The sequence below is a fragment of the Melospiza melodia genome, chromosome 2, assembly GCF_035770615.1.
Source record: "Melospiza melodia melodia isolate bMelMel2 chromosome 2, bMelMel2.pri, whole genome shotgun sequence".
Taxonomy (NCBI): Eukaryota; Metazoa; Chordata; class Aves; order Passeriformes; family Passerellidae; genus Melospiza; species Melospiza melodia.
In genome coordinates, this window is record NC_086195.1 from 123481817 (window position 1) to 123495538 (window position 13722).

A 13722-nucleotide genomic window follows, 5' to 3' on the forward strand; every position below is an offset into this window, starting at 1 on the left:
ACGATGACCTAATGGGGGGTAGTCGAAGTGGGTAGGCATTTGCCAAACGTGAGCTTGTGGTGGAGGGTGCTCTCTCTCTTAGCAGGATTGAGTCTGTACTCACTTTAAAATGTAGAACAGCAGGAAAAAAAATCCCATATAACAAATACCGGGGGAAGAAGGGCAGTGAAGTGAGAACCTGCGAAGACTAGAGTCCCCCTGAAACTCAGGCTCACCCAAAGCTTTAGCAGGGTGTTTTGCTTCTCTCCCCAACAGTTATAGGATGAGCATCACAAGGCTATAGCACAAATAATCAGGTTCTGTTCCATTTTGCATCGCTCTCTAACAAAGTTGAGATTAAAAGCCAAAATTCAAGCACAGCCCTTACAGAGCTGTCGAATAGTGCCAGTACATATGTTTCCCACTCACATGTTGAAAACTGTACCTTCAAACATAGGCTTGTTTCTGATATCTTGCATTTTTTCAACTACAAGGGGGGAAAAGCTAAACAGAACTTTTCTGAATTGTTCCTATTGTGCCCATCCATGGGTGAAAAGACAGCATTACACCAGCTCTGTACCTCCAACATAAACAGGGAAAGTTTAGCAAGACAAGCTCACTGTCATACCACAATGGAGATCTTTATTTTAGACCTGGGACAGTTCAAACCAGTTTGACACTAGTATTGAGCACCACAAAGTATGTGGTTTGGAACAAACTTTCCTTCACATAGTGTGAAGTGGATTGTCAGGCTTGATGCCAGATGCTTGGTTACTTCGAGTGTCCCTTCGCTGCTTCTCTTGCAAGGCAGAGGAGAGTTTCCATTTGCAGGGAGAGTGCTTTCATATCAGACCACTGCCCCATGCCCTCCGAAGTCCAGGCATGGGGTCCTAGCAGAACTATTTCTTCCTCAAAAGGATCCTAAGATGAGAAAGGGGAAAATGGATTAGAAAGGGGGAACCAGCTGGGGACTGTTCCTTTCCCTGGTAGTAGGCCTGCTCTTAAAGCACAATGTCAAGGCACTGCAGTACGCATGTGAAATGACAAAGACTGATGCTGTTTCTTCCTGAGGTCCACAGTGAGTGGAGAAAGTCAAAGGGTTGTTGACTGTCTTGAGTATGGGGCCATTCTTTCAAACTGAAATGAATTGATTTTAAAAAGCAGGGACTGGCTAATGGGAAACTGGGTATGTCTGCTATATTTATATGCATCAAACCGAAATTTAAACAACTTGAGGGAATGTGGGCTGTATAAACACATTATATATAGTAACCTTTTTGTTATTAGTTTTGGAAATACTTGGAGCTACTTCCCTGCCACTGCTCCATACAGCTGACTAGACAGCATTCAGTCCACACTACAGTCAAACAGGAGTTGTTTGCTCAACAGCTCCAGGTTCCATTTTCAACTGGAGTACTAGTGTACACCTGGAGCTGGTCGCATAAACCCAGACAGCCTGATGTATGCAGACCCTTTCACCAAGCAGGCAGATAAAATACAAAAACTAACTGCATGACTGTAGAGTTTTGGGCTGGAGGGTTTTCTGAACAGGTTGGCATGGTTGTTTGGACTTTTCCTCTCTCTGTGTGAGTACTCATGAGAATCCTCTGAAGCTGAGATTGGGCTCATCTCTTCACCTCCCTTCTACATTCAAAACATTACAAATATTTACCAAGTAGAACAGATATGAGAAGTGCTGGGCATCGATCATTATTATACCCCTTCACTGACAGAAAATGGGCCCAGGATAGGAGAGATGAAATTAATCTTTCTAGAAAAAAAAAAAATTGTTGATAAAGAATTGTTCTGGAATAACATAAATTTCTTTCATCACCTGGAGCTCTCATTCAAAACAGGGGTCTCTCTGCCTGAGTGGGATATTTTTCAGAGAAATCTAATAGATATTTGTTTCAGAGTCCACACTAAAGCTACAGATCAAATGCAAGGTGCAAATCTCTCCATTTGTTTCTCACTCTCACACATATGCATCCACACGCACATGCATCCACACACACATGCAAACATGCACTCCCTTCTCTTCTTAAAATAATAAAACATTCTCTCCCCAGTTCTCTTGCCTTCTCTGTTTTATGCAGATCCATATTCAGATCCTAAATTTTTTAACCCACATTGCTGATATTGCCTAGATTGTTGAGAAAATTAAACTAAACAAGGAGCTGTGTGAAATGTTGAACTTTAAATACCATCCGCTACCTTGAGAAGAAGAAAATTAGTCAATAAATGCTCAGGTTTCTACTGGTTTTAGATTATCAAAATTAAAATTATATTTTATTAGTTTCTTTGATTTTTTTATTCTGATGAGAATTCCCTCATGCTAATAAGTGGGTATTTGAAAATAGTGCCCTTTCCCTTTTGATTTGGTACTGAAGGACAGGGTTACGGTGTCTCCCCTACATGTTAATGCTGTATAGGGATGTGTTTAATTTTATGAACGGTGTGTGTGTTTCTGTGAATACCAGGCAAGACTACTATATCACTCTCAGTAGCCCAGAAGAGGCGTGTTTTACCTGAAGAACTGGGCTTGGGCTGGATGCTGCTGTTGTTCTGGGTTTGGGTTTTAATTGCCCGGCCTATTCTCTCAAGTCAATATTAATGCCATACAGCACGGCTGAGGCCAGGGCTGAGTGAGCCCCGTCATTAACAATAGCATAAACAAAGGAAGGGGACCAGTTACCTTGACATTCGATGCCCGCTTTGTTCCCAAGCTTCCAACTGCATCCTGAAGCCCATACAGGGAAGTATTGCCCTACGGGAATGAATAATCCACTCCAGCTATTGTCCCAATCTCCTGCAAAACAAAACAACACAACCAAAACAAAGATGACAACACTCCCTCGCTCCGCAAGGAGTCAGCGAATGGTTTCATCCCTTCCTGCCTTTCCCTGCGCTTTCCCTGGCCACTCGTGTTATTGAGCTGCTCCCCGCAAACGCTGCCCACTGCAGCCCACAGGTGCATCCCAATTTACACATGCACTCCAGCCTGCTATTCCTCAGTTTTTTGGGGGCATGGGGTTGGAGGCACCCCCTCCTGTGCCAGCGCAGCCCGGCCGGGTCCCTACCGCGACCGGGCCGCGCTGGGGGAGCTCGGTGGGGTGGGCTGCCCTCCGGCCGTGCCCGCCCCCGGCCCCTCAGCGCATCTCCGTGCACCACTGTGGGGATGCGAGGGGCGAACGTGACCCTCTGTGTGTCTGTGTGCATCCCCATTGCCCTTCCAGCCTCTCCCTCGGGGCAGGTTTCCCGACCTTACCCTCCCTGCCTGGCAGCTCCCGCTCAGTAGCCCCCTGTCTTTGGCAGAAAAGCCCGGAGGGGCCTCCCCTGCTCACGCCCAGTCGAGGGAGATGCATGGAGTGGGAACAGCTTTTTCCTCTGACAAATAATTAAGTTCCCCGAACTCAGTTTTTCTTGCCCTTCTCCTACAGTCCCATGCTGGCCGCCGGAGCAGAGGGAGGGATGGGCAGAAGTCCCCTTAAGTTTGTGGATGGCTGATTTGACCCCCTCCTTCCCCTCACGGAGGGAGACACGGGCCAGACCACGGCAGCGCTGCCGTGGGGCTTGGGGCTCGTTCCCGAGCCGGCCCCGCTTCTGAGGCAGGTTTTGCTCCCTCTGTGCTCGGAGGGGCCCCAGTTCAAGCTCCAGGAACCCTGCGCCTTCACCGGGTTCTCCGGGAGAAGATGAAGGAGACTTGGTAGCACAGCCTGAGGTAGAAGGAGGCCTGAGGAGACATTTACATCGATCCCATACAGCCAAATCCATCCTCGCATGGTGCCTCTGTGTGGGGAGGGGAGAGGCATACGGCGGGTTGCGAAGGAGGTAGTTTGAACCTAAAGCCCCTGCTTCAAAGGTTAATAGCTCCCTCGTCAAACGCTGCCAAACGCTACTGGGCCGAAGAAAGGGGAGAAGAGGGGGGGGGAAAAGAGCATCAACATTACTACAAATTTCAAAGCACTGAAAATAGCTCTGAGAAATCCCGAGGATCCGCCACCGGTCCTTTTTTATCCCCGGGACATAGGCGTTAGGAAAAGCTTTTCTCGGATGTGCTTGTGAGCAAGGCCAGTGGGAGCGGCGGCTGCCTTTGGGGCGAGCCGGGTGGCGGGGAGGGGGCTGCGGGCAGCGCCGCCCCCGCCTCCCCCATCCCCCGCACCTGCAGCCCCTGCGTGCGCTGGGGACCCTGCTGCTGTCGGCTCTGCCACCATCCCCCCGGGCCGTGTCGGGAGCAATCCCGCTCCCAAATCCTCCCCCAGCCCCGGCCCCCGGGCCGTGTTCCCACCGGGAGCCGCGGCGGCCGGGCAGGGGCCGGCCCCGGCAGCCCTTTATGCGCAGCGGTCAGCAGCCGGGTTGTGGGTTTGCAGCTGCATGCAAATAAATCCCCGGCAATAATCTAATGCGGGTGCTGCCCCGACGACAAAGTGCCGGCACAAACGCAAGTGCTTTTGTTTGGTTTTTACCACCTCGGTCCCGCATGCAAGGAAAATAAATAAAACTAGGGAGGGAGAGGGAGAAAGTTGGCTAATATGGGTGTTTCATCCAACGAAGCCTGCTTTTGTGATACACGAAAACCGAAGATTTGCATCCTGCACCTCTGCGAGACCTGCAACACTACCTATCCCAGCTGGAGAGAGCGATCCCACCCGTGAGGAGCAGGAACGAGGTGTCCTGTCCACCCGATCGACCTTAGCTGTTACGTTCACAAGTGGAAAACGCATCTCTTCCCACAGTTTTCAATTAATTTTAGCTGCATTCTATATAGGACGGGTCGGGAGGGGCGGGGGGACGCATAATTTTGTACACTATCTTCTATTGCAGGTAAAAGGGGTTTTGTTTGTTTTACTTTTCTCCAAGAAAGGTCCGTTTGCACATACAGGGTGGAGTGGTTTGCTTTTTCCCTTGCTCGTCTTAAGCAAAAGCTGAGTAGAGTCAATGGGATGATGAAGGGGAATAATAAAAAAAAAAAAATAGAGAGAGCGGGAGGGAGGGAAGGGGAGTCTTTGAGAAAGAGTTGGAGTGAGAGAAGGAAAAAAAAATCGGACCGCAAAAAAATCCCAGCAACACAATTCCAGAGAGGATGGGAGGGAACAGAGTTTCCCAATTGCCTTTCTGCGGACTGACATTAAAAAAAAAAAAAAAAAAAAAAAAAAAAAAAAAAAAGTCACATTGAAGCTGAGGCGGGGGAGAGAGAGCTTTACTTTTGCGAAGGGTAAATCTCTAAGGACAAGCAGTACTTGATGATGCCTGGTGCAGCCCGGGACGGGCTCAGCCCCCGCCGCGGCCGGAGGCCAAGGGGCAGGCAGGGCAAGGGTGAGGCGCCCAGCCCGGGGAGAACCTCCAGTTCTCCCTCTCTCCCGCCCCTAACTTCTGTGAGGAGGGGTCGTTATCATTGTGGAAAATCCCATCTCCCTGGCAAAAGACGGCAAGTTTGTCTGCCCTGGGGGTGCGGGCAGCCGGTGCGCGGTCCCCGGCCCAGCCAGGTCGCCCCCAGGCACGGCCCGGTGCAGCTGAGGGGGTGCCCGCTCCGCTTTCGCGTTCCTGCCCCGCCGAGGGGACGCTGCCCCGCAGTCTCAGTGCTGGGCACGCACGGCCGGGCCGCCCCTGTGCCCCGCTGCCCCAACGGCGGCCCTGGGGCCTCCCCTCGGCACAGCGGCCCGGGGAGCTCCACCAGGCTCTGCCCGGCTGCCTCAGGGCCTCTCCCTGGCCTTGCTCGTCCCCAGCTCTCCCCGCTGAGCCCGCCCGGCACCCCCAGCACCCCGGTCCCGGCAGGGAATAGCCCTCCCCTCGGCTGCCCGTGTGCGCGACCCGGCCTCTCCTGCCCTCGGCCCTGCGGCCGTCCCTCTGGCCTCCCTGGCATTCACAGAGCCCGGCCCAGCTGTCGCTTGTCCCCTCGGGGAGATATTTTCTCCTCTTCCCCCGCTTCCCTCTCCCCAGATGCTCCTGGCCGCGGGATGCAGTCGCCCCCCCGCGAGAGGACTCTGCGGATCCCTGGCTGCCCACCGCTGCCTCCTTGTCTCCGCCGCCGACACAAAAGCCCTGAGCAAAGCGGCCAAGCAGGGACGGCACAGCAAAGCCCACGCCCGCTGCCCTCCCCGTAATGAGAACTCCTGAGGGAAATCTCCCTGCGGGGCTGCGCTCCTCAATCCTAGACCCTCTTCATCTTTGCAGCTTTTGGTAGGAGAAAGAGGAGTTTGTCACCTAAGTTGCCCTTCGCACCTTGGTGTGACCTGACGCGGGCACCGGGACAACATTACGCGTATTTCTGCAATCCAAGAGGACATCTCTGAGCAAGGGGCCGAGAAGTCTCCGGATCACCCCCTTCCCTACATCCCATGCACAGCCTTCTCCCCCTCGTCTTTGAAACTGTGCTTGACACAGCAGCTGAAACACAATTAATTGTAACTGATTAACATGGATCAGTTTCACCTCCAAAGTACTTTAAGTCAATTCAGCAGCCATAATAATAATTAATTCATTAATAAGTACTACTGGTGCTTCGTCACTAACGCCAAGAAAAGTTTCCCTGAGAAGTACAGGTGGCAGGGAGTGTTAAAATGAAAACATTTGCATGCAACTTTTTAACCAGAAGGGAAAGCACTTTGGTTATATTTGGAGACATGTGTCTCACACATTTCCCCCTTTTTTTGTAAACTATGTAAGAATAAACATTACAGCTCTGGGCTTTTAATTTCTCCAGATGGAATCATAAAGTACCTAGTAGATTTTTTATATATATATACTATACAATTGAGGACACATGTCTGCTTTTCCCGATGAGGACCGAGAAGCAACTTAATTTGAAGGCATAACTACTGAACCACATTTTGAATAACACACTCGAACAAGTTCACTTTAAAAGGCAGGAAACCGCTAAGAGCAGAGCACTGAAAGTTGCTCCTTCCCATTTGAGCTGCAGTGGAAGCTCACAAGCCTGACCTTCGCATACGCTGTGGCGTTTCTGACACCCTACAGCAGCACACCCGCGCGGAGGCGGCAGGGCGCCTGGCTGCGGAGGGGGCTTTTCCGAGGCACTCGCATGCCCGGAAGGCTCCCCCCGCTCTCTGTGGGCTGAAGAGGCTGCCCGGGATGCCACCCCCGACGCGACGGAGGAGTCCTCTGATCCGCGGGTGACGTGAGAGGTCCCCTCCTGCCCCCGGCTGCAGCGAGGGCTCCGCGCACCCTCCCGGCGCCGCTCTCCGCTACTCACACGCACACTTGCGCGCCCAGCAAAGCGCTCTCGTGCAGGACAAAAAGAGGGAGGAAGTCAGGAAACCTCACCGATCTTAGGGATCCAGGCATGCTTAGAGGGGCAGGCGCCCCTAGGCTGGGCGAAAAAGAATTATAATAATAAATTGTTTTGAATTGTTTTTTAAATCCAATGACAAGGTTTTTTTCCTTTTTTGTTGGGGGGGGTGACTCGGGGGGGGGGTGTTGGTGATGGAAATTACCAAAATACCCTACTAATCTCCCTAAATAGACTCAGTCTCCCTCTTCCATCTCCCCAGTCCACCCCATCCCCCCTCTCCCCCTCTATGACTTACATGTGTTCAGAGCAACGCAAGGAGTTCCCAACTGGAGCCCTGGCAGAGGGTGGGTTTAAAGTGGGGATGATTTACTCCTCCAGAGCTCGGGTCCCGCGTGTGAGCCTCCAGACCCGTGTCAGCTGGGCATCGCAGACAAACAGCCTTAAATATGCATAAGGAACAGTTCGCTTTCTTAAAGGAGAACTTACCCCACCGGGAAGTTCGCAGCCCGATGGCAGGCACGGGAGGAGGGCGCGGCGGTGGCCTTTGCGCCGGGACAGCCCTAACCCCTTCTTAAGGTGATTGCCTTAGCGGCAGGGCTGGGGACAACCAGGCGCCTTTTGGCTGGGCACCGGGCGGAGAAGCGTTGTCTCATAAGTCCTGGACTTAGTGAGTTCAGGACAAGCAGTTTCATACACGGTCCTGTCCCTCCTGTGCTCGGCCGGGATGGGTGAGGGACAGAGCCACCACCTTGGGCAGCCTCGCTCCGGCGGAGCCCCGTGGCAGCCGCTGACAGGCTGCCCGAAACTCGCGGGGTTCTACACCGAGGGGAAACGCGGGACTACCATAAGAAAAAAAAAGTGTTGGGGGGGAAGAGTGGGACTGATCAAACACCCAGCCATCAGAACCCAAGCAGGCTGTGGACATGGCACGAGCACCTTCCTGGAAAGGAGAAATAATACAGGGGAGGGATGGGGCACTACCCGTGGGTTTCGCTCAGCTCCCCGGCTGGGAACCGGCCGGCGCTTCCTGCCCGTTCCTGACAGGATGTTCTCCCGGTAGGAAGGACGGCTCCGCCACGAGCCCCCAGCTTCGTCCTGCTGGCTCCCGAGCCCCCAGCTCTGCCCTGGTGGCTCCCGAGAGCCAAGCCCCGGCAGCCGCCGCGGGGCTGCCGGCAACCCCGGGCAGGAAAGGGAAAGGGGCATCCCGACGCTGGGCGCCGCTTCCCCCAGGCCGACTCCCCGCGTTTCGGACAGAACGAGGCTTATTTCTTTTATTAGTGTTGTGATTCTTCCCCCCTCGCCTCCGCACACGTGGTTGCAAAGTCTGTAGCGCCATCTAACGGGAGGAGCGGGCCGGGCCGGGCGAGGGCACCCAGGCCGCGCTGGGCTGCGCTCCGGGCAGCGAGGAGGTGCCCCCGCATGGGGAAGGGAGCACATCCCGCGCATGAAACCGGCCCGAAAGGTGCTCTGAAACCCGGCCGGGGTTATCCTCCAGGAGCTCCCCCCAGCTTTGCGGTTTTATTGTGTCGTTGTAGCTGTGAAGATCTGGAAGAGCTACCGCTATATTTTTAGGGAGGGGGAATGAATAAATTCCAGCAGAGTCTGACAGAGTTGAGAGTGGAAGGAGAGGACCTCTTAGCCCAGCAAGTTTGACTTCTTTCCCTTTGCAGGGAGGTCAGGGAGGGCCCCAGCCAGCTGCTATGTCTTATAAGTGAACAGGGCCCCCATTCTGCTGCTTTAGAACCTTTAGTATCCCAGGAAGCTTTTTGTTTCCAAAATTTTTGAGCATATGCTAATTTTTAACATTAAATTATGATGTTGCCCTTTTGACAGGGCACTTCGGTCACGCCTCTGTCGTCATCCAGATGGGAGGCATCTGACTTGGCCACCCCAGTTCTGTTAAGTCACTGCATTAGTTGCCCAGATTAGTAGGAGACTGTGCACCCCAGGCCTGCGGCATGAGCAGCAAAAAGAAAAAGAGACTCTCCACAATGTTTGAGCTCATTGAAGGTTACATCCAGTCTCTACAGGTGCCTGCCTCACTTCAGGTCTTGCTACCTCTAGGACTTCAAGTTAGAATTAGACAATGCAGGCATTTCTGCTGAACAGGATGTAAGTTTTTCTTTAGGTTTGAAGTTTTCCTTATTTCTGCTTCTGCATTTCCTTTACAGGTACAGAATGTGAGCTAAGTCTTCAAGTGCACATACCAATTTTATTGTGTTTACTTAGGTCTTCTGTACATGCATGTTGGCAGGGAGTACCAAAGAAGCACAGAAATCTTTCTGTCCATACCTCAAGTCATGGAATGGCGCTGTAGCCTTTGGCTAGTAAAAACTGTATTTGCATGAGCCATTCAAACTGTATTTATTTTTTCAGTGCAGATTGTCCAATGCCTTTGGATGCCACTTCTGTGTGTGACAAATCCTATGTGACTTAAATGGCCAGGCTAAATTTGCCCAAGCGATTTTGGCAGATTAGGTGCCCGAGTGTTGCTGACATTAATTGAGTCTGAATTGCCACTACTAAGGCCCAGCCCAAAAAGAGAGGGTTTAGGCTACCAAGTCCTGCATGGGATTTTGACTTCTTTCAGACTCCAGTGGGGAAATAAAGGCTTAAACTAGAGTTACCAGTCCAAATTTTTTGTTGTATATTTAAGACCTCATTCTTAAAGCCCATACTGAAATATTCAGATTTTAACTCCCTCTTTATTTTGGTGAAACATCTGAAATGCCTTTGATGTCACCTGCATAGTTTGGAAATTGGATTCATCCACCTGCATTGCCTATTCCTTCTTAACAGAGTAACAACTAATTGTTTTGAAAAACCTAGACCTTAAAGTTCAACACTGAAGTCTCCAGATAGCCAGAAATCAACATTTTAGGCGCTCTTTCCTGGTTTATTGTATGGAGCAAAAACTTCCTCCACAGCAGAAGGAATTTTAAGTGAAAGGTGACCAGGACTTCATCCTTTCTAACTGTGCTGTGCCACAGGCCACTACATATACCAGACAATCAAGCAACAGTAACAACTGCTTGATCAATATTCTGCTGCTTGGTCAAATTTTATCAGGGTTTGCACTTTCAGAGGTGAAAGTGTGATTCATAACTCCTGTCCCATGTCATTTCCTGACACCCTATGAGCACCAGCAATTAAAAATAGCACAAGTTTATTCCAATATCAAAATAAGGCTTGTAAATAAAAACTAAACTTCACATGAAAAAAATGAAATAGCACACCATCATTGAACTGGTTTTATTGACAAGAAAAGATAATGTGTATAGCAACAGACAGGAATAGATTTTCATTCCTGGCTCTGGGAATGCTCCTCTTCTTCAATGATTGTGAAGAAAGGCAATTTCTATCTGTGCTGAAAGGAAAATGCATTTTTGGCTTTATGAGCAATACACAGCCTCTAATAGTCAGGCTAGGATGTCTAAGAGTAGGCATGAAAAATGAGACACACTCCAGTTTGTTAGCCACCTAGGAAGAGTTAGGCTAGCAGGGTTTATGGCTAGTTCCACTGAAGGGTTTACATGTCTTAAAAGTTAGTTGTCTCAGTATTTGAATTTCAAGTGCCTTTTGCTAAGACTGGCATCCTTGATGTTGTGTTTGGCATCACGGGCTCACTATACTGTGAATTGAGCAGGTGTGTACAGACAAGTCTTTTGTGCCTTATCCAAAGCCATACTGTCCAGCAAATGACAGGAACAGCAGAGAAGCCCAGGATTGTGGTTATATTGAGAAATAATTACTGGTTTCAGCTGAGAAAGTTTTTTAAACTAAGAAAGTAAAAGTTTTTCCTCCACTTCTACATGAACAGTAATGGAAGAACAGCAGAACAGCTGCTCAATGCCTTTTAGATGGAGGATTCCTCATGCCTTACCTCACAAGGACTGCAAATCTAGAAGAATGGCACATGACACGTTTTGCTGCCACAGCTTCTAGCTTAGCAAAGGTCCTCCTGGTATTGGTGGTGGAGACCTGCTTTGAGCTCTACAGTAGCAGATAATAATTTGTGTCTGTTGGGATGGGATATAAAGATTGTAATTCAACCTAAAATATGACACCTATTTTCTCTTACTATATAATCTTTGGGGCATCCCTATCACTCAAAGGAGTCAAGCTTTGGTTTCTAAATTACTTCAGTGTTGAGAATTTTCTCATACTTCAAAAATGAGAACAGTTCCTTGAGCTAATTTAACACAATGCACTTCCCAAGTCAGCCCCTGGGGGGGGGGCAGGATTGTGGAGAGGCGGAATCTGTGGCAATCAGAGGTATCTTTCACTATGCAACCGATGGGGCTGAGCCCATCATAAGCTTTTGAGTTCAAATTTTCTGAAGCTATGGTGGTAGGTTTCTGTTTCTCCAAAGTCCTTTTGATCAGTCACTGGTGGCTTATGTGATGGGACTCTGTTTTTTGGTGGTTTCATTTGTTTGTTTGGTTGGTTTTGTTTTGTTTTTTGAGGGGTTAGTTCTGATTCAACTGAAAAAAACCCCTCTGTCAGAACCAAAGGCTTCTCTTATTGTTTTTCCCATTCTGGTGCAGAAAGACAAGGGGCCAAACCCTTTTGGGATTCTTCTAGTAAAGCAAGGAGCATAAATATTCCTTTGTACAAAATTGAAGCAAGTTCATCCACATGAAGTTATTTAATTAAAATTGGAGTAGTTTTCAGAAGTGCTAGGGAATAAGTAGACTCAGCGGGTGCTCAGTCCCACTGTAATTCACAGTCCCTTCATGTAGATGCCAATGTTTTGACTTGGCTGACTACCTTTAATATTTGGGTTTAAAACTTTTGGCCCATGTGTTCTGTTTCCTCAGGGCCCTCTAATCTTTAACTTTTACCATAGAAAAATCTTAATGTTTTCAAGGTTCCACCTTGCTAGCAATATGCTTTGAATCAGATACACTGCACAGAGACTATTTTGATTTTTTAAAAGAACAACCTTATGGTTTTATTTCTGCAGGTATGAATAGAAATCTGATAGATCTTGAGTTTAGAGCTTGCTTTCTCTTGATAGCAGACAGCATGAGGACTGTGATATGGATCAGTGATACAACATGTTTTCCTTCATTAGAAACACAACCCCGACATTAAAAACAGCCTGCTGAAGAATCATATTCATTTAGTAATCATGTAATTTCACAATCAAGGGGTTACTTTCCCTCCCCCCACCCCGGCCTCCCTTTAGAACTGCCCATTTATGGGCAACATCTGATACCAATAAGTTCATGATACCTATTTCTAAAAGCAATGCCTGCAGTTCAAATGGAGCTTTAGCAGTTGAGTTATCAGATCCAGCACTAACTGCAGATGGGATTTATCTTCACTAACTTTAGCCATATACTAGTTAGTGTGTAGGCCAAGTCTCAGCTCCCTCCGCATTCAATGGAGAAAGGCAGAGGGCAATCCGTGCCAGCTTAGGCACCTACTAAAGGAGGGATGAGTCACCTTTTGAAGTTGCCTGCAGGGCTCAGTCAATTACAGCAGGCAGACAGGCAGTCAGCTTAGTTAGAGCGTACCTGACCAGATGGCTGAAGTTGGGGTAGATGGGTCCTGTTCTACCTGTCTGTAGGCAGTGCCAATAAGGATGTGCTGGATTCAGCACTGGCTCAGGCTTCAGGACTAGTCAAGATGTGCTGTTATTCCTGAGTGTCAATGTGTTTTGCCCATAACAAATAATATCTCTCAAACAGGTTCAGGAAAAATTACGCCAGCCTGTAGCACATTTGCTCAATTTATAGTGATGCCAACTAAATGCATTTTTATTCTTTTACCCTTTATTTGCAACCCAAGCTGGAGCAATTCTTAGAAGCAGATCTTAGAGTTTTTTCATGACAGGGTAAATTGAACCCTCTCTTTTGTTCAAGCATCTTCTGCATAAAAATATGAATCTAGGAGCCAGGCAATAAACAAAACAAAGACTTCCAAAACCCAAACCAAAACCAGGCAGGAATGAATGTAGGAACACCTTTTCATGTGGATTCAATGGGTTGAAATATAACCCTTTACCCATGTCTGGCACACAGAACTTGTATAGTGTTAAATCTACATCATGATAAAATCAAGTTTTTCTCTCACTTTCCAGTTAGTGAGACCCCATCAAGCAGGAGGTATGAAGGCAAGGGAGATGCTGGACTGGGAATTGGTAGAAGAAACATGCACCCACCAAAGCATTTTGTGTGTATTACAGTCCAAGGGCTCAGGCATCAGCTGGAGCCAGGTGGTGGTGGTGATGGGATCAGTCACATTTAGCTTGGGAGGGCATCAGGCTGAGTCAGTCTGCAGCACTGGGCTGGAACAAAGGAAATTGTCAGAGTCATGGTGGAAACCAGACAGGTGAACCTCAAGAGCAGGGCATGACAGAGAATGTCTGGCTAACAGTGGCAGGAGCATGACCAAGCACATTCAGAATAACATATCTGGGGAAAAGAGGAGGGGAACTGTTACTATTATTGAAAATGTCGCTCCAAGAACCTCTCTGGAGAAAC

The 13722-nt window shown here is 49.1% G+C and overlaps 1 long non-coding RNA gene across 1 annotated transcript; it reads right to left on the minus strand.

The window, feature by feature from the left end:
* Window positions 1-604: 604 nt before the first annotated feature.
* Window positions 605-7711, minus strand: LOC134414772 (uncharacterized). The gene is made up of 4 exons (XR_010026844.1): window positions 7527-7711; window positions 2675-2788; window positions 1652-1750; window positions 605-900 (listed from the first exon to the last, which is right to left on the minus strand). It is a non-coding gene; the product is annotated as an uncharacterized LOC134414772 (long non-coding RNA).
* Between the last annotated feature and the right edge of the window lie 6011 nt (window positions 7712-13722).